Here is a 27,496-nt window from a genome sequence, read left to right as displayed (position 1 = left end):
TTTCTTCTTGTTAATGTATAAACCTAAGATGAACTAGATTCGACCTGGCAAGGGACCCTAGAGCAGTAACTTATTTATGGAATGGTTAACCCAAAGGAGGGCTGAACAGCAGGCTTGAAATGTATAAATGCCTGACTGTTTCAATGAATATTTGCACTCACTGAGCACACCGAACCACGCCGGAGTTCGCGGTGTTGTACTGAGGGTCGATAGCTATCTGAATTTTGTTCTGTTCTTTTGTAACTGGATTCAGTATAAAATAAAGTGCTTTGTATGTTCCTTTGTAACCTGTGTTTGGTGTGTTTCCTTTTTGGTTACCCTGCCTCATATTATTTCCTTGTTTTCACAACCCCAGCAGTGAACAGCCTAGCAATTTTTGTTCCAATTCCACTTTTTATCTCTCTTCTAGATGAGCTACTAAGCCACGAGCCAGCACCCTACCCAGGGTAACTGTGCCACACGCTCCAATTTGAGCCTCACGACAACCCCCTGGTAAGCACAGGCCCCTACGGTCCCCTTCTGTGTTTTTCTTTGCACTAATTGCTAGGTGATCAAGCCTCATCTAATTCTCCCGCTCTCCATTTTTTCTCTTCCCTTGCTCTTCTCTCTTCAGTACTGTATGTCTATATGACCTTTGAAATGTTCAATTACTCTGCCTATATATGTATCAATAATGATCTAATCTGTGCATTATCATGATTACCACCCTGCACCAACCACAACCACCCACCACTTATTTCCACCATGTATCCATATTTGCATATCATGCTGTGCAATTCCTGGCTTGTCTTTGCCTTACTGTGACCAACCGTGTTGGTTGTTAATAACTCTCTCCACCACTATTCTCAATACACCATATGCCACCGCATTGTTCACTCTCTCACCTCACCTACCACTCACCAACCCCTCACGCAGCCTTGAGAAAGACTTGGGTTGAAACGCGCATCGGCTGTTTTTATTTGTTTCACCATCCGGGCAAGTTTTGCCTCATATGTTATGTTGCATCTGAAGTTATAAATACCAATGCACAATCTAAACTCAAGACTGAAGTGTGAATATCTACTGACAAGTACTGGAGCACCAACTCCCTGCCAGCGCCAGCAACTAACAAGGTTTTGTTACCCCACCCAGAACAAAAGAATAATAGTTACGATGTCATGGAGATGTACGCTGTATGATAAGAAACCTTGGCCCACCCACTTGGTTTGTTACATTAAGTTGTGCAGAATATGCATGGGGAGATTTACACAATTTCCTACGCATAGCGAACAACAACAAAACAAACATAGATATAAAAACACCAGGAGAACTCTGCTCTCTAGATCCTGTAAATGTATCAAGATATTTCCATCATCACTTCATTGCTATATTACACTTCATTTGTAATAAGACTGTTCCTCCTCTCGGAGAAGTTCAACAATTCTTTTGGAGAAAAGAATACCAAGCCAGAGGAGCACCACACATCCGCATGCTATTATGGATTAAAGATGCTCCTAAATTTGGTCAGGACAAGAAGTTGTTTACTTGACCTGTTGCTGTATGTATTGCATGTACCTGCTACAACTCTTTAAACCATGGAGAAAATAAGAAGAGTTACTGGATACATATGACTCTTATGAAGACGCTTTCAAAGCAAATGAAAGCACTATAACAGACGTAAACTTTACACAGTACCAAACAATGTTGCACAATGAAAAGCAACATGAAGAAGAACTCCAGGCCCAACTAGAAGTGGACACTCCTGACAGTAGTCAACCTTCTGTAACAGGAAGCTAAGAACCACTTGGACAGCCACTAATAGCAAATGAGGCAGAATTAGCCATGAAAGAAGTTGAAAACACTATGTGTCAGTATGAACAAGCTACAGAAGACTTTGCTGTACTGAAATCACAACTGAACAATGAACAGCATAGCATTTTCCAAAAAGTAACAAAACAAATTAAACATGGTGTGCAACATGAAAATAAAAACTTTACCTGCCAAGACTACACACCTATACTGCTATACGTGAGTGGTCAAGCTGGTTCAGGAAAAACATTCTTGATCAAAATCATCAGTAAGTTCCTCCAAAAATTGACAAAACAGCAAATTGTCAGCTGTTGTGACTGCCCCCACAGGTTTAGCTGTCTACAACATAGGCAGTGTCACTTTACACTGATTACTACTCCTTCCATTAGAACACCAGAACAAATTAGACTATTACAAACTTTCTACAGAAGTTGCAATGGAACTACGCAGAGTTTTGAAACAAATGAAAATGCTACTAATAGATGAGGTGAGCTTGGTCTCCAACCTCATGTTGGCTTTGATTCACCTCAGATTACACGAGGTACTCAAAACAGACTACGAAGAGCTCTTTGGAGGAATACACATTACTGTTTTCGGAGATCTTCAATTGACACCAGTGAAAGGTGAACCTATTTTTAAAATTGTAGGGCACAAACTGTGCTGTAAAACTCTTGGCAGCAAAGGAAATGTCAACCTTTGGCAACCCTTTCAATACAGAAAATTAACAGAAAACATGTGCCTGTCTGCAGACCTCACATAAGCCAACATTTTGAAAAGTATTAGAATTGGTGTACTATTTCAAGAAGCACAATCAATATTAAACCAGGCACATCCATGCACTCTATGGCTACTGATGTCATGGAACAATTAGCACACAAAAATGTCAATTGTATGTCCTTGATGCCAACTCTTGCAAGCTTTTCAAAATTAAATGGACCAATGTTGAAAAAACAAATGTAACCTATCATTGAAATTTGCTCCACAGATAAACTGGATGTACAGGTTATGACACATCCATGTGTCAACAAGCCACAACAAGACTAAATACCTTAGAAAACTCTATCTCCAACACAGCTGGTTTTGAGAAAATATTAAAATTATCTTTAAACCTTGACGTGGAGCAAGGCCTACGACCTTCGGCCATGCACCCAATGCTCTAGTCCCTGGTCACAACCACTGCAGCATAACACACCTATGCTACCAAACATTTTGACTGTGGTATGTGAGCTGCCTATAGGGGATATTAATTACAAGCAATGGTCTACTAACAACCCAAAATCAACATCATACTAAAGTAAAATAGCTAGTAGTGCATTTCTTATGTCTGCGGACAGCCACGATGACCGCGGACATGGCAAACACATCAGGGGCACCTGACACCTAAACAAATACAGTATTTGACCCATCTCTTACTCCCCAACCCTCCCCAAGCACTCCTACACACCAACACACGCCCCCAAAATTGCATTTTGCCTCTGTTCACCGCAGCGCTGTCCGCGGATGCAAGATGGCAGGCGCATCGAAACAATGTGATGCACCTCACTCCTCACTTCAGCCAATCAGCGAACACATTGCGTGTCCGCGGACATGATGCAAGCTGATTAACCAATCAGTGTCCTGTCCGCGGAGCGAACAGGGAAATGTGTCCGCGGAGCGGACATAGATATCACTATTTTTTTTGCCTTACGTTTTGGTAATTTAAAAAAAACTACTGGACGGATTTACACCAAATTAACAAAAGCATGCTTTCGGGACTAAGCCGCCGCTCCTGCTGCAAATTTGGTGGAAATCCATCCAGGGTTTGGGCGTGAGCAAAGTTTTTTCCCATTATGTCTATGGGAAAAAATAAATTTTGGGACCCCCCTATAACTTTGCCCCCCCTGGACCAAACCTCACCAAACTATGAAAAATAATTTCCAGTGGGGCATATACTATATATATTTCTTGCAAGGTTTGGTGAGGATTCGTCCAGGGGAGCGAAGTTATAAGCCACCCAAAAAGTGCTCTTCCTATGAGATGAGCAACGTAACCATAACTACATGGCTGCTACCGCAGGCCATGTAATACTGATTCTGCATGAATAACATCTACAGTACATTCACGTTAATCAAAATGGAAGAGAAGGGATAATAGACAAGCAGATGCATCCCCAGTTCAGCATAACATTTTTATTAACAAGATTAATTGAAGCACTAAAAGGCTGTGTCAATGTAACAATCATAAAGTGCTCTGCGCTTTCCAAATGAACAGACTTAGTGTCGTACAGAAATGCAGCTGCGTATGCAGCTGCAAAACAGACAGCTTATATGCCCATTTAGGAAGTAATTAAAATACCTGTTACCACAGCCCAACATAGAGGGTTACCAGAAGCATATAATGAATTATCAAAGGAATATATGATTGAATTTGAGGAAAGAGCCCAAGCAGAGGGACAATGTGTATGGGAAAGAGAGGGTGCATCGTATCACCTACCAAAACTCTTTGGGGAAAAAGCAGTATAGGAATAGGAAATAGATTTTATGTGTATGTCAATAGCTTGTCAATCCGTGCAAAGTTAATGTCTTCACAGATAAACAGAACCACTGAAAGAAGGGCCTCAACAAATCAGCAAGGCGCAACAAATGCACCTATTCAGCTTCAATGCGGTGACAAGGAAAGACAAGCACAGCACCTCAACTTGAATTAACAACTATCTCCAACATCGGAATAAGCAACGAAAGTTGAGTATATCATGTGACATTAGAGTGAAATCCAGGATGAAAGTTAGACTCCTTGGACACAACAGAGCAAGTGCTACTGCTGACATGGGGAAAGCTCAAGAAAAAGAAAAAGGTGTACAAATATAAAAATGTGTTAATAGGGATAGGCTGTCCATTTTTCTCTCTCTTCTTCTTTGTATCTTTTTCGCAGAGCTATTGAGATTAGGGCACAAAGTTACTAAGTAAAATAATACACAAGAAAGACATAAAATAGAAGTAACGCAGAAGCAAGTGGAATGTTGAATAAACATCACTTAGATGATGTAAACACAAGGTACAAAATAGATGTACATGTTTAATAGGAGTTAAGTAAATAAATCATACTATATTTGTGGGTTAATCCTAGATGCAGTTATCTCCCCAGGACTGTTTTTAAAACATGAAGCATCGACTTTAGAGGTGCAGTGCTTAGCACATTTAGTAAATTGCACATTTCAGGAACACACAGCATATATTAGAATGGAGTAATGATGAGACCAAGAATGTGAAAAGCTGGAAAAGCAAGAAGGCACACATTGTCCAGGAAAACAACTGATGGTGATAGAAGGAGCAACATTTTGGAATAACAAGTGGATTAAAGGGCAGGCAGTATTCACCACTGAGGGGCTGATGGGAATTACAGAAGATTAAGTGAACAGACAATATAGGGGCACTGCATGGGAGCAATTTGACAAGTATGCATTAATATGAATAGCCTGATAAAGTACAGTCACTCACTCAATCTTCATTCTGTTTGGGAGGCAAGAGCAGTGTGCCTGTGGGCGTCAACACAGCCTGCAACAAGACATATCAGATGCCCATGTTCAGTGAAGGCACCACCACTGTAATGGACGTTACCTGCAGTATGAGTCAAAAGCCTACTAAAGCTGTCCTCTGCATGCATCCATGATGGTCATCCCCACAAGGAACATAGGACTGCCTGCGATGGAATCCCAGTCCCCTGAACAGCCCCCTATTCATGTAGGACACCTGGACTCACATAGGGTGTATGCAAGGGAAAAGAGTGTATATTATCCAAAGGAAGCTGATGAGGCACTGGAGAAGATGCCACCTCAAGTTCATTTGATCACCAAAACCGAGGTGCTCTTTGCCACAATGCCCTGTAATGGTTTATTGAGAAGCCACCCTCAACATGGGGATTTCCTTCCCTCTCCAAGTCAGGTGTCACACAATAAATAGTTTAATGTCAGTTCTATATTTAGCCCTATTTGCAATTCATCTGATACCCCTTGGATCCCTCCCCTGAGCTATCAATGAGCCAAGAACAAGGCAGGTGTACAGGAAACATATTTGTATTTATTTGAATGGATTTTCTTTTAGATTACACTAAAACGACACATGCCACATTCTTTGTGGGTCACAATTAAACTTCTTGTTCCACGAATTACAATTCTTTACTTTCTACAGAGTTCACCTCAAGAAATAATCAGCACTGGTCAATGACCAAATTCAATCTACATATGCAATGCTGTGCAATTTCAATTTACTCATGCACTTAAAAGGCTAGCAGTTGGGATTAGAGAGTGGTACAAATGCATATGGCAATTATGACTTCACCCACACTTTTGGTTTAAAATAAACACAGGGTGATTTAGCAGTTTGTTTTCAGACCCCCTCACTGAAAGGTCTGTGTTCGGGATGTTGGACAGTAAAGATTGGGATGATTTGCGAATTTTGGATTTCAGACACCCCTCCACTTAAAGGCTTGTGTTGGGGAAGTTGGGCAGAAAGAATTGGGATGATTTAAGAATTTTGGATTTAAGACCCCCTCATCAAATTAAAGGCCTGTGTTGGGGAAGTTGGACTTTAAAAAATGCGGATGATTTGGGGAATTTTGTATTTCAGACTCCTCTCCACTTAAAGGGCTGTATTGGAGAAGCTGGACGGAAAATATTGGGATGATTTTATAATTTTGGATTTCAGACCACCTCCACAAAATTCACCCAGTGGTGCTCTGCCCAGGGGAATTAATTAAATTCATATTTTTTGTGAAATAGTCTAAGGATTTCAGATCCCATGCCACAAAGTTCACCCCGTGGTGTTCTGCCTAGGGGAACAAATTAAATTAATATTTTTAGTTTAACAGGCTAAGGATCTATCCAGTTTTGCCTGCCACCCACTATAAAAGCAAAGGGTTTAAGGCAAGCCGATTCCCCACCATTGGTTCCAATTGGCTCATTCTACTCACAATGAAATCCTCTGTTTAGAGTTCAGGAAAGCCAGCCACATTTCAGGACCCTTTGGGAGGACAGGGCGGGGTTTGGTCACTCCACTCTCATGGATGGTCCCCAGCTCTGAACCATAGTACACAATCAGCTTTTAGGCCTTCCCTTAAATAGACAGCTCCAACCAGATGCAATCTCAGCAATCCCCTTTGGTGTTTCCTTGTGGCTGTCAGATGTTAATTTTCAGCAGCTCTCCCTTCCTCATAATGCATTCACTTTATATACTAGAGATAACACCATCAAGTTTACAACATTGGGTAGTTCCTTGCAAGAGTTCTCGCAACAAGGATTGGCCAGTTGCCCTTCTCTCTCTTCCCAAGTCCAGCCTCCCTTTATGGATTGGTTTAGGAGTCTGGAGCAGACATATGGCAATTCTCATTTGCAATCCCACTTTATGGTAGTTGGTAGTAAATATATATATATTTTCAATTTCAGCTAATCATGAGGAATTTCATAACACAACAGCCAGGCCTGCACCATGTTGCACCATGTTGCATGGCTGTTTTTGTTTTCCAATTTTCTGCAATTTGTACAGAAAGTATAATCATTAGGAACATGCAATTTATTTTCCACATACCTCATTTTACTCCCCACCAGTTCACCAACTCTTAAATCCAGGACATGTTCATAGCAGCCAGGAACACCTTTTTGCAATCCACTACAATTCCCCAAGTCACAGGAGGATGAATTTAATTTTAACAAAATTGCCTGGTAATTACCTACAAAATAACACATCAATCAAGGAAGTATGTCTTATGGTTGCTGAGAAAAATACCTACATGATAATAGTATTTTTAAATTAATAGACAATCTTTAGTTTCTGCAAATTGGAGCCTTTCTCTCCCCAGCACCATATGCCTCTCTTGGCCAGTGTTTTTATTAGTCTCTTTGTTGTTTGAAGTGAGGGCTGCAGATTGTAAATGGGGGATGAATTTGCTATACAGAGATCCCCCTACCGACATTCCAATCATGCAGTGGCTAGAGCCATTGGCTCTGCACAGAATGAGCTTTCGGAGAAAGCAAGTCTGGGGTAAGTCTTTTTTCAACACCCCTTAGCAGCCACACTTTAATTCAGTTTGTAAACACACCATGTATTTTCTCTGACATCTTTATGTTGGCAGGGGAACATTTTTCTCTTGTCTTGTTTTAAACTACAAATGCCCATGCAAATTCATTTTGATGTCTGTGTTTGAAAATCCTGCTTTTCATGTGAAAGGGGCCTTTGGATTGCATCTGTCTCTGTGAATGAAAAAGGCTGCTTTTCCTTTTGTAATGTTAGGTAAGTCTTTTAACTTAGCACATCCTTGTGTTACATGCAGAAACCCCTACAGTATGCCTTAATAGGCCCAATTTCTGTGAAGGTTTTTCTTATTTTCTTTGATGAAAGCTGGCAGGCCATGCTTCCTGTGGCCCTTCAGTTTTGTTTATTTGGGGGCTTTTATTAATCATCACATGTCCGACCCTGGAATCCAGGTAGCCATCAATTTCAAATGGCTTCAGTGGCTCAGCTGGAACTCACAAATTCAACTGACCCTGGACTCAGCGCTGTATGCAAAGAACTTGTTGCGCTCAGGCTCATAGCACATCAAAACCCCATAGCTATCAAGCAGATGGCCGAATTGACAATGGACATGGAAGAAGAAGGAGAAATTGGTGAAGATGCTGACTGACTAGCAATGTTTACTTCATAGATGCCCTGCTGGCTGATCCACATTTTCTGTACTTTATTTCCCATCCTCATCTTCATGATATCATTCTGGTGCATATCCCAATTACTACACCTTGTGTTTTCCAACCAAACAAAAAGATTTTCTTTGCAGTAATGACAGGAAACGCAACTCCTCAGTGGAAAGATGAACGCTGTCAAAAAGATGAGTCATCATAGGTAGGAAGACATAGGAGCAGGTACCCAACAAACATACACAGCTACCATGAAAATGCCCTTTTGTCCCAACACAATGACTCAACTCACTATCTCGAGTGTTACATAGATACCACTATAAGATGGCCCCATAGCTGTTTGCAATGTACTCCTTGGGATTATATCATGTATGATGGGGATCTAAGAGATGTAAGGAACATATTTATACCCAGAAGCATTCATGAAATGCCAGAAGATGAAGATGAATGCTGTGAAGGAGAATTTAGAAAAACATTCATCCCTCAAGGGATAAAAAGGGGAAATGTTAGAGAGTATGAAAATATGTACACCTTTATTCAGCATTCCAAGCCCGCACACAAATATAAGTCACTATGAGAAATAACTCACACAGCCAAACACAAAGCAGCCCAGTTAGTGAAAAACATTGCATTCAGGCCCAGAAAAGCCTGGCAGAAGCCTTTTAGTTAGGCTATAATGTTCCTTTTATAGGTGAACACCCATGTATTTTTAACTGAAACTAGCAGTAGTTTGCATCAGTTTAAGAAATATAGAAGAGGTGTTCAGAGTGATAAAAGAGGATTGCCACCCGTTTCCATTAGCTAAACACATTACATGAGAATTCCAGATTTACTCAGCCCCTCTCTATTAGGAATAACTCTCCACCACATCTCAGTCTAGAACATCAGGCAGGCCCTCATAGAAAAACACACACACACACACACACACACACACACACACAAACACACACACACACGTGCGCGCGCGCGCGCACACACACACACACACACACACACACACACACACACACACACACACACACACACACACACACACACACACACACACATATTATACTACTTATCTTGACCCAGCTTCAGTTTGTGTCAATTGAGAAAACATATAGGCAGAGTGCTTATATTAATGAATAAGTAATCACCATTGCAGTAGATTATCTGAATGCAATACACATAGGCTTAGAAAACACTTGTGGCACATTCCAAATTTCACAACATTTTACACAGCCACAGGCTATTGCAGAAAGTTTTGCCAAGAGTTTAGCTCATGATGGTGAGTCATACAAATGAAACATTATAAAAGATACAAAGCTGCAGAAGATGGAAGACAAAACATTGTACATTGATTAGACAAGATGATGCAGGCTTTTCAAGTTTGCACAAGCCATGCCCCAGCAAATTATAATAAAACTACATTCTTAGGCAAAGCAACCAAAGTGCAACTTGATAAAGGTTATGAACTAACCATAGTGATTGGCCCAATGCGAAGCAATATCATCCCAAGCTAGGGCAGACATAGCTCCACACTGCCCCTTACAGGATAGATTACAATTATAAAGACCTCTTTTTCCTAGATTCAATATCCACCACACAGTTTAAAATCGAAATCACAACTAATACAGCTGTTCATATTTTCACATCGAGCAAACACAAAAGTAATAGAGATCCTTCAAGAAATTGTAACTCACATGAGTGCCTCTGCCCCACACTAGAATTACTTGAAACCCTGAAACTAGTCAAACGGAATCACATCACCTGCAGATAATATTGAATGCTGCCACTTTCATGACAATGTACAAATATTTCTGCATATGTATATCAGCTCCACTACGAAGAACAATGCCTGTGAGCAGCAAATTCTCAAAACACAAGGTAACACACAGGACAAATGAACCCATGCATGTGAGTAACCTTTCCACTGAGCGAAGTTACAAAATAATGTGATAAATACAGTTCATTATGGTGAAACAGTATGTTGGTGCCAAGTGCTTAGGTTCCATAACGAAGGAAATCCACTGTTATATTTGATTGTGTCAGATGTAACCAACTGTTTGGTATGATTGTTCATTCCGCTTCCACTCACCTTGGAATAGCCAATGGAAAGGGAATTTTGACTGATACATGTGTCTAATGCTTTTATTCAATGGAAGTGCCTGAGAAGCGAGATTATATCACTGCACAATAAGCTAATTAACTAGCACCACATCAGCCACATGTTTAGAATATCCCAATGAAATCATGAAATTTATACAATCATGTATAGAGCAATGTTTGCCAATCAATCACTGTTGTAGAAATTTGAAACTAAAATGTTACATTTCATTTCTCTAACTATAATATAAGTATCTTCTCACTCAATTAGCTTTCAATGTCTGATGGATAATTCCCTGCATGGCCGTCTATTGCAATATATTTTTGTTCCTGTATATGGGCATTGCATCTTTTGGCTCTTAGATTATTTAATTGGCTTCAGAAGAGACATGTCATACAGAGAGATGTAATATACTCCCCGAGCAGTCATATGACTCAAGCTTTTCACAAGATCTATCTCTGTCTACCAAGTCGAATACTGCTCAAAAATCCACAGAAAGAATATACAGTACCGGGGAGTTCTTTCTCTTAGCTTTCTGTGAGGAATTCGACCATCCGCAAATTGGTTGTACACTCATCTGGGCTTTTTTCTAAATGTTTAATTAAATTGAACGATGGTAGACAAACCTCAGGAAAATATGCAGGGCTAATCCACACACATTTCCATATGCTCACAGCTCAACAAACACATAGACCTGTGTACTCTGGGTGGAAACAGCCTACAGGCACAGTCCGCCCTGTCATATATAGTTGGGATATGACACCAGGAGTACAAAATGCATCTCCAGAAGCGGGCGGACCAAACCTTCCTACTGCCATGGCCAGCCTGATTAACTAACAATGACTCCATTGATCTGCCCTGCATTTTGTTGGGCCCTCCAGCTGATGGCATCAGTTTGCATACCAATTAGAGGGTAATTCAAACAGGCCAATATGGGGCTGGCTGCAGAGGTTCACAAAGGAGACAGGAAACCCCAGCTACCTTTCATATGCAACTGTGTCAACCTGAAGCCAGCTCCCATCCTCAGTATTGATGGCAGTGAACTGTCATGTCTGGGACTATGTGTTTACTAGTGACCCTGCAGAGGGACCCCATTTATAAGGTATGAGAATGTGGTTTGCAGGAGACAGAGAGTCTGGTCTCACTGCAGCTTCAAGGGAGACCTGCCACTTTAACCATGAACCACAGAGAGATCCCTTAACCAGACAGACCCTTTGATCCACAACAGACAGGAAGATGGGTGGGACTTAGTATCACATGTTCTCACCCCCTTACCTTTTCTGTTGCAAAGCACTCTGGTTATGTGCATACAGGAGATTGTTGGTGGGGACCCCAGCATTGGTTCATTGGTAGGGTTAGCCTACATCAATCAATGTTGCCCATTTGTCTTTAAAAGAGGGCTGTGCCCCTCTTTTGGCAGATCATTTGAAGAATGTGCAAGGAGTAGCAAGAAGAACTCCTCATTGGACCCTGGCTGAAAGTATAGTCTGCCTTACATCTTCCACCAATGAAGGAAGGCCAGGACCTCCAAAGAGTGAAGTGAGACCGCTCACCTAAACATCTCCCAGGGAACAGTGGGGGATAAAGACCACAGAAGACCCTCTAGCCACTCCAGAACCAGTACCCAGCCAGCACATAGCAAGCTTTCTGGATAGGGAGAGCCAGAAGGGCTCTGAACCTACAATCAAGGACAAGGCAGCTGTCTGCAACACACTCCTCAGCCTTTGACCATCTGCCTTAAAGGACAACACAAGCCCATTGAAGAATCTGGGAGAAGTGCCTTGACGAGCATCTACCAACATCTGCCTAAAGGACATTTTTTGAGCCAGTCGAGTTCCTTGAGCTGCAATTGACTGCAACGCTGACTGTTGTAAAGCCGCAGTCACTTACAGACATCCAAAACATCTTTACCAGTGCTTTAGAACCATGTACCAACACTGCGACAATGATTCATTACCCCGATCTGCCCTGTAGGCCAGCCTGCAGGTGTTTGTTCAGTTTCGCTCGCTGATCCATCTTGCCGCCTGATGCCCACTGCTGTCTCCCTACTTGAACTCTGTCGCAGAAGCCAGCAAAGTGCACTGAAGCTGACTCGACCCTGTTGAGCACCAAGAACACCTACAGTATAAGGTACATTGTGTTTCTTCCCCCCTGATCCTTCATGGAAGCCCCCCCTACATACTCTTTAAGACACATTGCTCCCTTTGTGCTGAAGCCAAGTAACTTTGAACGGTTGTGATTATTTACCATACTGACTACCCTCCTGTCAGTATCCAGAATACATTCCTTTTCCTTTTTTGAAACTGCCCTCTGCAGTTCCTTAGAGGAAGGGTTGTATTTCGTAGTGTTGCTAGATCTGTCCATTAATAAAGTAGATATTTGCACACAACCTTGGCTGGACAGTCCCTTTTACCATTGGATAACAATTGTATTTTCGCTGTGTTGCAACTAAACAACGATCCACGACCTTTCAAAGATAAGCTGTTCCATGCACGTTACAAAAATTCGACAAGGAGATTTATAATTTACTTGTGTTTTAAATCTGTTCAGATCCCCTCTGGGGTACTAGAGGTGTTGGGCTGATTGATGGCTTGGAAACCGGTATTCATCCCTGGATCACTGGTACCCTGGAAGTTCATTTGTCACACCTTCTCAATCAATAGATCAACCAATCTCAAATTGTGGAAGGTCACTGAACCACCCCTGAAACCCGCCTGAAATGTATCCAATAGCTGCACAGACTGGGACAGTATTTGCAAATCCTTCAACAGAAATGAAGCAAAAACCTTGCCTGTAATATTTAACATAGATAATAATTTGTGATTCAGAGGCAGAGTTGGCAAACCTTTTTTATAAATAGGGACTAATATTGTTCTCCTCCACGATAATAGTATATTACCCTCACTCCAAATGTTCCTAAACAACATTTCTAATATTCTAGCTCAGATCTCTGGATCACCGTTAAGGACTACATTTGCTGGGGCTTTAGAACCTTTGAACCTTTTGATTTTACCTATCATATCATCTGTAGGAAATTCAGACATGGTAAAAACATCAATAGCTTTATTTACAAACATAAACATCACTGTGCTGAAAGTTCATCGCTATGTCTCACACCATTGGCCCTCATTAGGACCCTGGCGCTAAGTGTTTAACGGCACTGTAAAAGGCTGTGGCGCCGTTAAACACTTAGCGCCTTACTACGAGGTCCCTTTGAGGTACCCGACCTGAACGGCTGGTCTAGACCAGCCGTTAAAGTAGGGACCTGCAAAGGGACCTTGGTGCTAAGTACGGTACCGCAATTTGCGGTACCGTACTTAGCGCCTTCCCCAGTCCCATTGAGCCCTATGGGGCAAAAATGGGAATGGGGAAGGGCCAATGTTCAATGGGGAATTACCGCCCCGCCAACCTTGGAAAGGGGTGGTAATTTCCCATTGAACATTGGCGGACTCGTTACGATACCGGCACCAACCATGGTGCTAATAGCGCCATGGTTTAGCGCCAGTATCGTAATGAGGGCCATTGTGTCTTATTAATGGGATTGGACAGCAAAACCGCTTTTGCTACCTTTAACTGTCCCTAACAATTACCATATATTCACCCTGTATCCAGAGTCCACATGTTTTAGGGCATGCATATACCTTTTAATGATACTCAACGTATTAACAATTCTTTGCTCTTACAAAGTGAAAGCAAAGATGTTTTGAGACTAGTATTGATGTGAAAACCCCTTAGTTAGAACATAACGTCTTTGAGAACAGCACTTGGGAAGGTCCATGATTAGGTTGTTTCAATTTTAGCAGTTAAATCCAATGTGTGTTGTAATGTTCACTGACAGAATAGTTGACATGCTTTATGCTTTCTTGTATACAATTCATTCCTTGCACCATAATTCATAGCAATGCTGGACAATGTAATACTACTTGAGTGTCAGCAGTACCTGTCTACTCTAGAAGTATGGAAATATTTCCCCAGTTCTGGTCTGCCAATAGCCTGAATGAACACACTGGGATAACAAGGGACGTCTCTATGGGGGGGGGGGCAAATGGGGCACGTGCCCCGGGCCCCCCATCCTGGGGGCCCTGGTGGGGGCCCCCCATGGCCGTCCCTCCCACAATCTTAAGTGGAGGGGATACAATGCCCTTTGTCCTGTGTCCGTCTGTGCACTGATACTTGCAAACTTCAGACTCTGTCTGAAGTTTGCACGCAGCAGGCGCAGGCTGACGCTGTGGTTTCGATTGCCATCCATGCCATGGCATGATTGATTCACTGTACAACAACAGCGAGGGAGGGGGAGGAGGACGACGCAGGACCACGAGCAAGAGTTGTTGACAACAACTCTTGCTTGTGCATTCCCCTCCTCCCCCACCCCCAGGGAATACGGCACGTGCCAGTGCAGGCTGGGCTGGAGTGCGCAGTGCACTTCTGCGCAGCTTGCCAGCCTCCCTCATCTTCCAAAGCCAAGCCAGCAGGCAGCAACGCGTGCTGTGGAGGCTCGTGACAGTGACGAAGGATGGTGAGAAGAAGACTGATTGTCTGCTGCTCAGCTCTCTCTGTCTCAGGTAGGTTGGCAATGGTGCAGTGTTGACCAGGACTCTGCCATTAGACTGTGACATGTCCTTATAGAAGATCATGTTATCAGCGTCTCTGTGGTGCAATGTTGGTGGTTCAAGCCCACCCAGGAACATATTTGTTTTCTTCATCTTCCATTTTGTTTGATGCTGGCTCTTCACCCCATTATACAGCCACCTCAGATGCCGAGAACAGAGATGCCCCACAAAGGTGGCGGGCGCAGTCCCGAGTATTGATAGCAGCAGGTTCCTGTGCTTCCTTCCCAAACACATTTAACAGCTAAAAGCGTCTTATTTGCACAGTGCATTTCTGTACACCCAGCGCTCGCCCTAAAGGTATACGAGTGAACATGCCCTGTTGGCATGAGTGGGGTGGGGCTGTTTTCTGTGCGGGCCACAATGTGCCCTGACATCACAGCAAGTTCCCTCAACATGTAACGTGGCTGTTAGCGGCGCTGTGCACTCCCTCCTTTCCGCCGCCACTGTGTGCAGCAGGATTGCCCCAAGTGCACAACAAAAAGCATCAACCGCCGTACACTGGGGGGTCCTTCTCTGGGTGAACACATAGGTTTTATTAAACAGTTAAGGATTAACTCTGCATCTTCTCTGCGCAGTATTTGGCAAAACGACCACAGGATTTAAAATAATGTTACTTTTAATCGCTCAAAAAATGGAGACACACTTGACCCCGACATGATTTGAACATGCAACCTTCTGATCTGGAGTCAGACGTGCTACCGTTGCGCCACAAGGTCCTGTGTATGGGACTTCTTGAGGATCTCATCTGTGGTCAGCTGTGGCAGTGAGGCAGGAGCCACTTCATGCACCGACACTGAAAACGTACCTCTGATTTCATACATGCAAAACCTGCCTTTTGAACAAGGGAAAGGCAGAGTAAAGCATCAGGGGTTGCAGCAAATGCAGGCAGTTGTCAAACGCATCTGCTCCACAGAAGGTTTCTCACATGAGGCTTATCTAGGAAAATAACCCATGTTATAGTCAATTTGTCTTTACCCATCCCACACTCGTGTACATGCCCGGAAACAGGGGCTCACACCTTTCAGTTGCTTTGAAAAAGATGCATTTGTTCTTCCATTCATTTCGAATTGTGTGCACATTTCCAATCGCCTTTCTAATTGATAAATGAACACAGAGCAGCCAATATTCTTCCAAAATGAATCCTTTATTCTGTCCCTGACAATGCCATAGGTTACGGAGGGTGGTGAGGAGTCTTTTCATGGGAGTCTCTGAAGTATCAGAAAAGCTGTTTGTTTTCTAATTGGTTAGACAAAATCTCCCAAATCACTACCCAGTTAATGTGTAGGATTATGGGAGTTCTAGTCTGAACTCTGAAAAATATTGTGTGCCGCCGAATGCAAACCATGCCCTCATTTCTGTTGGTATGATTATGTCAGCATAAACTAGCAACTCACCCCCTGAAGATTAGCAATGTTCATTGATGTGACTTTTATGTTCTGCAGGTTTGTCCCCCCCTGTAAAGAGCAGCTTGTTTTTGGCATCTTTGTTTGCAGATATTAATTCAACAGGAAAGCATAATTAAATAAGTATATTAAGAAATATAAAGGAATGAATGAATAAATTAATCTGTATTCATCAGTGGGCGTTTCTAAATACGGTGGGTAGTCTTGTGGTTTGTAGGGTAGCGTCATTAGGTGATGGCTTGATGAGGATGTAAGAGATACTTATTTTACTAAATGCGGTGGGGGAAGAAGGAGGACAGTGGGGCCGCAGAAGTTACCATTCATTTTGGTGGTGCATCAGCAAGAATGAGTTTGGCGTGTGATCACCAGTAAATCGCACATGCACAATGCAGAGTATTGTGGTCCTCATATTGCCTTGGTTTCCAGCCCATCAATGTTATACCAAATGTAAAACTGTTCAGGTGCTTGAACGCATCACTGATCATCTCACCCGGGATGTTACAATTGAAACTGCTAACAATGTACTGCTCATTCTCTGGGGGTAATATCTCACACTGGCAAATGGGTATTAGTGCAATATGAGGTGGGTGCAATGGATCTGTGCTGCCGCAGAGATTAACCAGGACAAGAGGTTGAAAAGAGGTGTGGGGTTTACTGGTGTGTAGATATCCAGTACACAGGGTTGTGAAGGTGCGTGGGAACTGCCACTGGTGGACCTGTCAATCAAGGGGATAGCTGGCATGGAGGGGGACATGAAGGGGAACATGAAAGGAGCAACAGGCATGCCAGTGGGTGTCAAGGATAGTATAGGCAGCACTGGGATGATGAGAAGTGTGTAAGGGGTGGCAATGCCAAGAGCACAGGGAGTGCCAGCTGAAGATGCTGGGATACAATTGATGGAATGCTATGGCGCATATCATTGTCTTTTGCTCTTTAAGCTCATGTTGTTCCTTGATGATATATTATAAATCTTTCACACAATAGAGACCAGTATTGTAGCTGGCCCTGTTCTGCAGCGTCCCAGGCTCATTGTGCACCACCCCTGGCCATTAACAGGCACACCCTGTTTCTTATGAGGCACAATTGCCACTTTTGGCTTCACAGGTCTGAGGCAATCCTCTGTATTCTGAAGTGCATGTGGCTGGCTTTTTTTTGTGGGCACACAAATGTCCGCCTTCTTCGTTTAAATGGCATTCAAGCACATGCTGAAGATAGGCGTCAACATCGGAGGCAAATTCTGGCTGCAGCTCCTTGCCCCACTCCACGGTGCAATCCACTGGATTGTCCAGCATTGCATATTTACCCTTTCACTGGGGTCACAGCCTCACAGGCAAGTTGTTGTGGCCCCTGAGCTTTCTCCCCCTATATGCTGCAGTGCAGTCGGAATGCATGCCGCAGCACTATGCGCACCGCTGGTAGGCGCAGCTGAGGTGTAGATACGCTTGGCACTGCATTCCCAAATCTAGAAATTGCATTAAGAATATTCCTCTCTATGATGGTGACAAATTGCAGTGGGGAGCGTTCATTTTCAAAATTGAAGTTGATAAAAAAAAGTGAGCTACGAAATCGTATGCTTCAAGCCATGCTGAATTCTTTGGCTCTGTTAAGCATTGAATCTGAAATGGTTTAAGAGATAGAATTTTCAGACATAATTAAGGATTTTGCAATACGCAAATCTAGAAGCAAACACATAGTTTAATGTTGGTGGTGTAGAAAGCATATCCTCACTGTCATCTCATTCTTTCTAAGATTACTTGAATTTGTTTGCCGTGCAGGCATGAACTGAAATGCCAAGTGAATTTTCATGTTTTGTTACATGCTTTTGTCGTAATTTCTGTACTGCCTTATTTATTTCATGTTTTTCCAAGTGCTTGTACTGTGGACACATTCATACAGGCAAAAAAAGTTCATGTTGAACTGTTAGGTTTTCATTTTGTTTAATATATGCTTGCTAAAAATCCTTTTCCTTTATTCTCTTACAAAATATATTATTCGAAACAAAAACAAAGTGAAATGTCCTTAATATAGCATCCTCTTGGGGAAAAAGATCACAGATGTATAATGTTTATATTTTATTAACAACTAGATAATCCATTTAAAGCTTAGAGGAGTATTTGTTGAATTAGACTCGAGATATGGAGGGGGCATGGGTGTCGTGTCGCGGGGGAGACATTGGTTTGGAGGGGGTGGGAGTAGGACATGGGTTTCGGGGGGCAAAATGGGTTTCGGGGGGGGCAAGGTTGTCTGTGCCCCTGGCCCCCAAACATTAAAATGGCCCTGGGGATAACATTGATTTAAAGAAAAAAAAACTAAGAGTCTTTGCAAAAGAATAGACAAACCGGGTGTCATTTATTAGACTTGCAAGCCAACAAACAGATACATTGGTATCTGGGCAGTAAATCCTTCTTCTGTTCCTGGCACATGACAAACTCTGCTGCTCGCTTCTTAACAAATATGTTATATTTTCAAATAGGATGTATTACAAAGAATTGAGTAAATAGACTTGAGTGAATAGACAGTGTTGAGACAAGAAAAATGTTAACTCTAGTTCACTCTAACTTTGAACTGTTAAATACTTTCGCCCGATTTGTTTGACATCAAGACAACTTGATGAATGAAATACACAGATGAGAAATATCAGAAGCTGCTTTAGCAAAGGTCACCCGCACTGTTCCCATCACATCTTTGGCAACTTTGTACAATGTAATTGAAACAATAAAATATGTTATAATAACTTAGGAAAAATAGGCATTTGGATGTATACTTATTAACGTTATTTTTCTTTTGTAACTTCAACGTTGGTTTTATATCTTATTACAATTTAACATTTCAGGTACAATCGTAAAATGTTTCATAGAAACATAATGAATACATTAACCAATTCATGTTACAACAGATTACTTGAGTCCTACATTATGGGTAAAAGAAATGAATTCCATTGACCTGACCCTGAAGCCTAGTTTACTGATGGCAAATAGCCATCTGCAAGTTCAAAATCTTTATTTGTCATTTTCTAGAAAGAATGACATTTCAGAATATACTGTTTTCCCAAGATCACAATGCTGCTCTGCAATAATACATTCACCTTCCAGTGTTGATTGCTTCAATTCTTACACTTTGTTGCAGTGCAATAGCTCTGGATCTACTCTTTGCTTAGGTCACACGGTTGCACTGTCACACATCTCTCAAACACCACTACTGACTGCTGTGTGGAATGATTTCTTCACAATGACTGTAACACAGATGCTGAGAATATAGTGATGACAAAGTATCACAAGACTGCTCTGCTTCAATGGCATTCACCATTATGTGTTTATTCCTTTCCTTTCCTCTCAATGGAAAAGAGCACCACAGAATATACTGCTTTATAAGACTGTACTGTAATGAAACCGTCCTTCTACCAGTGCCAACTCCTTTTCTTTCTTTGACATAGAAAACAAGAGATCACACTTGCCAATGATCACAAAGATACACTGTTTCCGTTGCCCAGTACTAATTTGATCTCCTTTACTACTTATTGAGAGAAAGAGCGGTGTCTTTTAGTGTTTGCCCAACATCACAAGGCTGCACTGCAATGTAGTCCTCCATCTCCAGGTCATTGCTTCACTTTTCTCCTCATTAATACTGGAGCTCTAGATATACAACATTCCCAAGATCCCCAGACACCACTTGCTACAGTTAATAAGTACCTATCATCTTGAACACTATCATATCTTAACAATTGTCATACTATGCTAAACATGCATTACCAAATGACACTTCCTGAATAAATAAAAAAGTACATTCTGAGGAATATTGTACTCAAGTATGATTCAACTATTATTACAATTGATTGTTTATTTTGTGGGAAGGTTTTGTGATTCAAGTATGTATTACGTTTAACTTAACCAATAGCACATTACATATCATATTTGTGCTATGCAGTTTTATAACTACAACATCAACAGGTTTTCTTGTATGTGTGGAGTAGCTGATGTCCCTTTGTTGGATAAATAGCTTGCAAGATAGCTCATTGAGTTAACTGCTCGCTAATGAGATCTGAGTGATGTACAGGTCATAGATTTGAATACTGCCAAGGCCAACTCACCCTTTCATCTTTACAAGATCATTAATTGCATCCCAATTTTCGTTGGGTAATAATAATTGTCTTCTAACACGTTCTCTGTACAGCAATATAGTGACATGGCTATATAAATGATGCATTATATATTTATTATTATTATCATTATTTGTATTATTATTATTATCATTATCATCATTATGCAGGTAAAGTGTTGCCTTCTTTGTGCCCATACCATTATTGTTTAGCTTGACTACGAGTAATTGTCATTACTACGGGTAGTAGTTGTAATGCCCCCTCCTGATTAGAGGACTTCTGCCTGTATGGTGGTAACAGATGTGATTTATTGTAATATCACAGGCTGTATTTAGGAAATTCCACATGCTTTATTTAAAACAATCCTATTTAACATTTACATCCTCATCCTGAGGATGGGCATTGATTATGTATCATGCAGTAACTGTACAGCTTTTCTTTCAATAATGTAGCGATGAGTCAATATTAACCCCTTACTGCATTACATAACATAGAGAGGAAACATTCAGGGGGTAATTCATAGAATTCAGCGCACAAGTGGCGCACGCGGCTGGCGCACAGTGTGCGCGTGCGAATCCCTGCGCCAGCCGCGTGCGCCAAAACCCATTTCCGCGCACAGCGTATTCATGGATACCAGCTACCAAAACCAGCCGTGGCGCACAGTGGCGCAGCGACTCTGCAGCAGTGCCAGTTACGCCCCCAAGAACGCCTCTCACGCAGGGAAAAGCCATCAAAATCCCCAATCCAGCGCAAAGGGCTGCGCTAACCCTGTACCAGCACGGCTACGTGTATCACTGGGGTGGGCGGGAAGTACCTCACGTCATTTCAGCTGGGTACGTGCATTTCAGGGGTGCGCGGGAAGTTCAACACGCGAATGTCCTGGCTACGTGTATTTCGGGGTGCGCGGGAAGTTTCACACGCGATATCAGCAGGGTACGTGTATTCCAGGGGTGCGCGGGAAGTTCCACACGCGATTTCAGCAGGGGACGTGTATTACAGGGGTGCGCTTGAAGTTCCACACGCGATTCCATCAGGGTACGTGTACATCAGGGGTGCGTGGGAATTTTCACACGTGAATTCAGCAGGGTACGTGTATATCAGGGGTCCGCGGGAAGTTCCACACGCGAATGTCCTGGCTACGTGTATTTCGGGGTGCGCGGGAAATTTCACACGCGATATCAGCAGGGTACGTGCATATCAGGGGTGCGCGGGAAGTTCCACATGTGAATGTCCTGGCTACGTGTATTTCGGGGTGCGCGGGAAGTTTCACACGTGATATCAGCAGTGTATGTGTATTCCAGGGGTGCGTGGGAAGTCACACACGCAAAGTCAGCAGGGTACATGTATTCCAGGGGTGCGCGGGAAGTTCCACACGCGAATTCAGCAGGGTACGTGTATCACAGGGGTGCGCTTGAAGTTCCACACGCGATTCCATCAGGGTACGTGTATTACAGGGGTGCGCGGGAGCACCACACGTGAATTGCACATGTGGGTCCTCCCAGGTGTTCCCTCTACACCCACCACGGCCCCTGCAGGTGGCTCACACCACAGGGGCCTACCCTGCACATGTCCTGCAGGCACCCCATCCACCATGGCCATGCTCCCCAGCCAACCCACATGTCAACTTGCACTACTGCCCACCAACGCATGTCCCCCTGCACCCCCAGCCACCAGGGGCACCCTCCACCAGGCCCCCACCCATGTCTCCCACCACCCCCACCCCCCAGCAGTGCAGGGGCACCCTCCACCAGGCCCCCACCCATGTCTCCCACCACCCCCACCCCCCAGCAGTGCAGGGTCACCCTCCACCAGGCCCCCACCCATGTCCAACTCATGTTCGCCACCACCCCACCCCCCAGCAGTGCAGGGGCACCCTCCACCAGGCCCCCACCCATGTCTCCCACCACCTCCACCCCCCAGCAGTGCAGGGGCACCCTCCACCAGGCCCCCACCCATGTCTCCCACCACCCCCACCCCCCAGCAGTGCAGGGGCACCCTCCACCAGGCCCCCACCCATGTTACCACCACCCCCACCCCCCAGCAGTGCAGGGGCACCCTCCACCAGGCGCCCACCCATGTCTCCCACCACCCGCACCCCCCAGCAGTGCAGGGGCACCCTCCACCAGGCCCCCACCCATGTCTCCCACCACCCCCACCCCGCAGCAGTGCAGGGGCACCCTCCACCAGGTCCCCACCCATGTCTCCCACCACCTCCACCCCCCAGCACTGTGGGGCACCTGCCAGCAGGCCCCAACTCATGTTCCCCAGCCAACATGTCATCACAATCTAGATCCCTGGTCCCTATGGTCAGCCTCCAAATGCAAAACACCCACCCGAGTATTGCATCCACCCACTCATAATTGGCAATTACATGACAGAACCCCAATTGCAAGTTTCGAAACAAACACATGTCCCTCACATACACCCAATGGGTGTCAGTGAATCTCAAAACCCATATCATGATATGCATGAAACCAATGAGATGATACTACACATTGAAGTTCGATAAAAAAATATGTATTAAAGGAAACATAAATAGATTCAAAAATAAAGAAACAGAAATGGGAATGTACAAAAATGAAAAGAAGCATGTCCGTGAAAAAAAGAAAAACCAAAAATCATAATCCAAAGTAATGGTATCCAAAGTCACTGTCCACAAAAGAAAATCCAATGGGAAATAATAATTGAAAGCCATTGCTCCATGGGTAAATTGTGAAAGAAAAATAAAATCCAACAGTGAACTATGTACAGACGAACAAGCCAGGGTCCATTATCCCAACAAAAGAAATGAAACCTATCTAACAACACTAACTAATAAAATAAACTATATACAAAAATGTGGCCAATGTCCAAAAGGTCCAAAATAAATCAAAAAACAAAGGAAACCTAACACTACCTACATAACTATGTACAAGGGCAGCAGGCTAGTCTGACGGCTCACCTTTGGATGTCCCGGGCCAGGGCATCATCGAACTCCTGCTCAATGTCCCGGAGGCGGTCCTCTTCCATGGCCCGAGGGTCCGCAGGGCCGTCGACGTGTCCACCTCCAACCCCCTGCGGATTGCCTCGAGGCACTCAGCCCGCCTCAGGGCCCCTATGGGGTGGCCCAACCACTGCCACACGGAAGACACTCTCTGTCCTGGGTCCTCCTGCCCTCCGGCCGATGCCTGCCCCTCCGATGTTGAAGGCCCGAGCCTTCATGGCTCTCACCACGTTGCTGCTGCTGCTGTGCCTCTGCCCGTGCACTGCCTTCTGCTGCCTGCACATCCTCCGCTGGCTGGGGTGCAGTCGGTGATGTGGCCACCCCTGCTGGACGTCCGACTCCCAACTGTGGCAGGGATGCCTTCTCCACCAGCCTGGCCGCACCGTCAGAGGCAGCTCCACAGGGCACCCAGGTGACTGATGGGTGGGAAGATGGCACGGAGGACGACTGGCGCGTAGGGGGTTCAGTTGAGGAGGGGGTCGTAGCAAGCCCCATCAAACGGAGGAATCCGGCCTGGGTGACCTGTCCCAGCAGGCTGACGTGGTCAACGAGCCATTCGAGATGACGTGCAGTCTCCTCATGAAAAGACTGCAGGTCACCTCGCATGGCCCGTTGACGCAACGCCACACCAGTCAGGACAGGCTCAACCCGGACCCGGATAGCCACGTCCGCAGGCAGAGGAAGGCCAGTTGTCATTTGCTCATCCCCTGCCTGAAAATGGGTCTGGATGTAGGCATCCCTGCTGGTGCAAGATGATGCAGGGACAGGATCAGGGACAGGATTGCACTCAGGCACCTCCGCGGTGGCCTGTGCTGCCTCCTGTCCCTGGTCCTGCACTGCACCACTAGCACCAGTGGGATCCCCACCTCCAGACCCCGTCTCTGTTGCTTGCACGGCCTCCTCCTCCACCAAACCCCCCACCAACCTGGATGACTCTGTGCCATCTTCCCCTGTTGGGCCCTGTGGGGTCCCAGCTGCCCCTTCTGCTGCTGAGGAGTCCAACTCCAACCTCCGCCTCTTGGACCACCCCCCGGCAGCTGCGGCCTGGGACGCGGCACCGGACTCCTCACTTCCCGACGAGATGACAACATGGGAGGGGAGCCGGGCCTTGCGTCTCCGGCTGGCGGTGGGATCCCCGCCGCTGTGCTCCACAGCACCTTCTCCGCCCTCTTCATCAGTTGACGCTGCAGACAGGGAGAAATAAAACACAGGCATCAGTGCACTGTACAATGGACACATACACACATGACAGTTGTACATGAGTGGCATTGGCAAACCTCAGACATGCCATCACAATCCCAAACACACATGTCATTTCAACTCGCACACATGAGCCATACCACAGCCATATCGCAACTGCCAGCACCATCCATACCCATACAACAGCATGAGCTGGCAAAGCTGAGCCAGACATCACATGCAACACAGGAAGTGCACCACACATGTACACACACCACCACACTTGCATGCATGTGTACACCTCTGCCAAGTGTCGCAGTGTTCAGATGGGCATCCATGTCACATCTGCCAATCAGGCTTCCACATCCCGCTGTCACATGCATCCATGTTGCATCACTGTTGCACCCTTGTGAAATACACACAAATGCACATGTACACAGTGCTGATACATGCAGCTGAAAACAACATACATGCGTGACATCACGGACATGTCTACTTACATACACATTCATCCAAACATGTGTGCCCACACAACTGCATTTGGCATGCAAGCCTACACACACAAGCACCATCCATGTCTCACACATTACAGCCCTCGCATGTGTTAGCCCCACGGCCCTGTACACCCCCACCCATACTCGACCCCATACAAACAGATGTGCAACCTGCACACTACTGAAACATCACCACACGCACAGCTCACAATCAGGATGCATGTACACTTACCGCTCGACTCCAGACGGGTCTGCCTCTCAAGGACCTGGACGTGGAGCGCTGGGGATATGCGTTCCAGGACCCTCATCTGATCTTCCGACAAGTGGCCCCAGCGCCACTTGGCATCCGCTGCCTTCAAGAGGCGCCGGGCCTTGTTCAGGGTCCTGGACCTGAAGTCCTCCCAGCGCTTCTTGACATGTTGGAAGTCGCGGACTGCCACCCCCTCCGCGTTGATGGCAGTCACGATGTCAGTCCAGATCCGAATCCGTCCTTCCTTGTCGGCGCGGGAACATCCGAAGAGGGCATCATACTGCCCCAGGACTTGCTCCACCAGGACACCAACTTCAGTGGCACTGAAGCTGGTGCCCCTCTGCCTCTCTGACCGGGGGTTGTCAGTGGTGCCAGATGTTGCAGTGCCCGACATGACAACCCCAGATGCAGGAGTGGGTGGGCAACTGGGTCCTGGGGCTGGGCTGTGGAGCGATGGAATCCCAGTCGGGAGTCTTCGGTTCCAGCAGGGGTGGTCACAGCAACAGCACCCCTGGCTGATGTGCAGGCAGCAAATGGCAGGGCACGTGGGCAGCAGGCAGTCAGGCAGCAGCAGATGGCAGGTGGGAGCGTGCTCGTGGCTCTGGGGGGCAGTAGTTCGGCCTTCTGGGCAGGAGCGTGGTCTTCCGTGTCCTTACGCGTGGCCAGCTTGATACGGAGTGATTTGGCACGTGAAAATTCGGCACATCAACGTCTAATTCGAGGAAAGGCCCTTAGCGCGTAAGCGCGTCTGCACGCATATGCAATTTCATTGGACAGAAGGCCCCTCAAGCGCAAGCGCCCCTGTGACGTGACGCGCACAGGCGTGCAAGGGCATTTCAGCGCGCATGAAAAACTGAACGTCCGCGTGTAATACGAGGAAAGGGCCCATGCGCGTAAGTGACGTGACGTGCACGTGCGTTTCCCTCAGCACGGGTTAAAGGTGAGCGGGCCCAGCAGTTCGCTGTACGTGCCTTTCGTGGAGACCGACGTGTGTTGCTGCTTCCTGTTGTTTCGCGCGCCATCACAACTTCACAGCTATCAAGGACGTATCTCTTCTTTTGGCGGGGGTATTGGCTACGCGTGTTTTTCTGCATCGCGCTAGTCAGACGGTGAGTCGCACACGCTCTTTTTCCTACTGCAGGTGCCCCTGTGTATCGCACCCATTTTCAATGTCATAGTAGCCTGCGTGTCCCACGCGTACGTGTTATTCTTGTTACTGGGTGCCACTGCGTACTGCGGGAGGTTGAATCCACGCACGTAGGCTGCAGGGTTGCGTGCACGGTTTTACTGCAGTTTTGGGGTGCCTGAGCATTGCGTGACCCGTCACTACATCACGGGGGTCACATACAGCCTTGCAGGTGCAGGGGGGCTGTTAACATCTTACTTCCCACCCCCTTCACCCCAATGGCCCAGGTCAATTGTGGTGTACACCTCCCATTGGCACCACTCCATCTGTGCCGGCACTACTACATCTGTGCCATGGTTGGGAGGACACCAAATGTGAGGGGTGCCTCAGCTGGGCATACTCCTCGTGGCGGGCGTGCTCGGGGACGTGGCCATGGTGACCAGGGAGTAGGGGGACTCCAGGGTGTCCAGGGCGGCCACAGAGGGGGAAGAGGCAGGGGTGCGCCACTTGAGCACAATGTTGTGCCATGTGTCGGTGCAGTCATGCCACCACCCCCTGTGGTTCCGGGGGATGCAAATTCTGCATCTGGCACTGGCGCCCGTGTGACCCGGCAGTCAGTTCCATCGACTGCCACGGGCCCAAGGGTAGTGGTAGCTGCAGGTGCAGCTGTGGACACCGCCACCCAGGCTCGGGGTCTGCCAGCGCAGGCTGCGTTGGCACTTGAAGAGCCCTTGGTAGATCTCCAACAGGCCAGGGGGGGAACCATAGGGGCATGCCGGGCTGCTTAGACCAAGACACGTGTCCCTGGGGCAGT

The 27,496-nt window shown here is 45.5% G+C and overlaps 1 non-coding gene across 1 annotated transcript; it reads right to left on the bottom strand.

Annotated features, from left to right (window-relative positions):
• Positions 1 to 15,795: 15,795 nt before the first annotated feature.
• Positions 15,796 to 15,867, bottom strand: TRNAW-CCA (transfer RNA tryptophan (anticodon CCA)). Its single transcript has one exon. It is a non-coding gene; the product is annotated as a tRNA-Trp (tRNA).
• Positions 15,868 to 27,496: the final 11,629 nt, after the last annotated feature.

The sequence above is a fragment of the Ambystoma mexicanum genome, chromosome 10 (genome assembly GCF_040938575.1).
Source record: "Ambystoma mexicanum isolate Mex_15411 chromosome 10, UKY_AmexF1_1, whole genome shotgun sequence".
NCBI lineage: Eukaryota > Metazoa > Chordata > Amphibia > Caudata > Ambystomatidae > Ambystoma > Ambystoma mexicanum.
The sequence above is the reverse complement of the archived record's forward strand: the minus strand, read 5'-3'. Positions and strand labels throughout refer to the sequence as shown.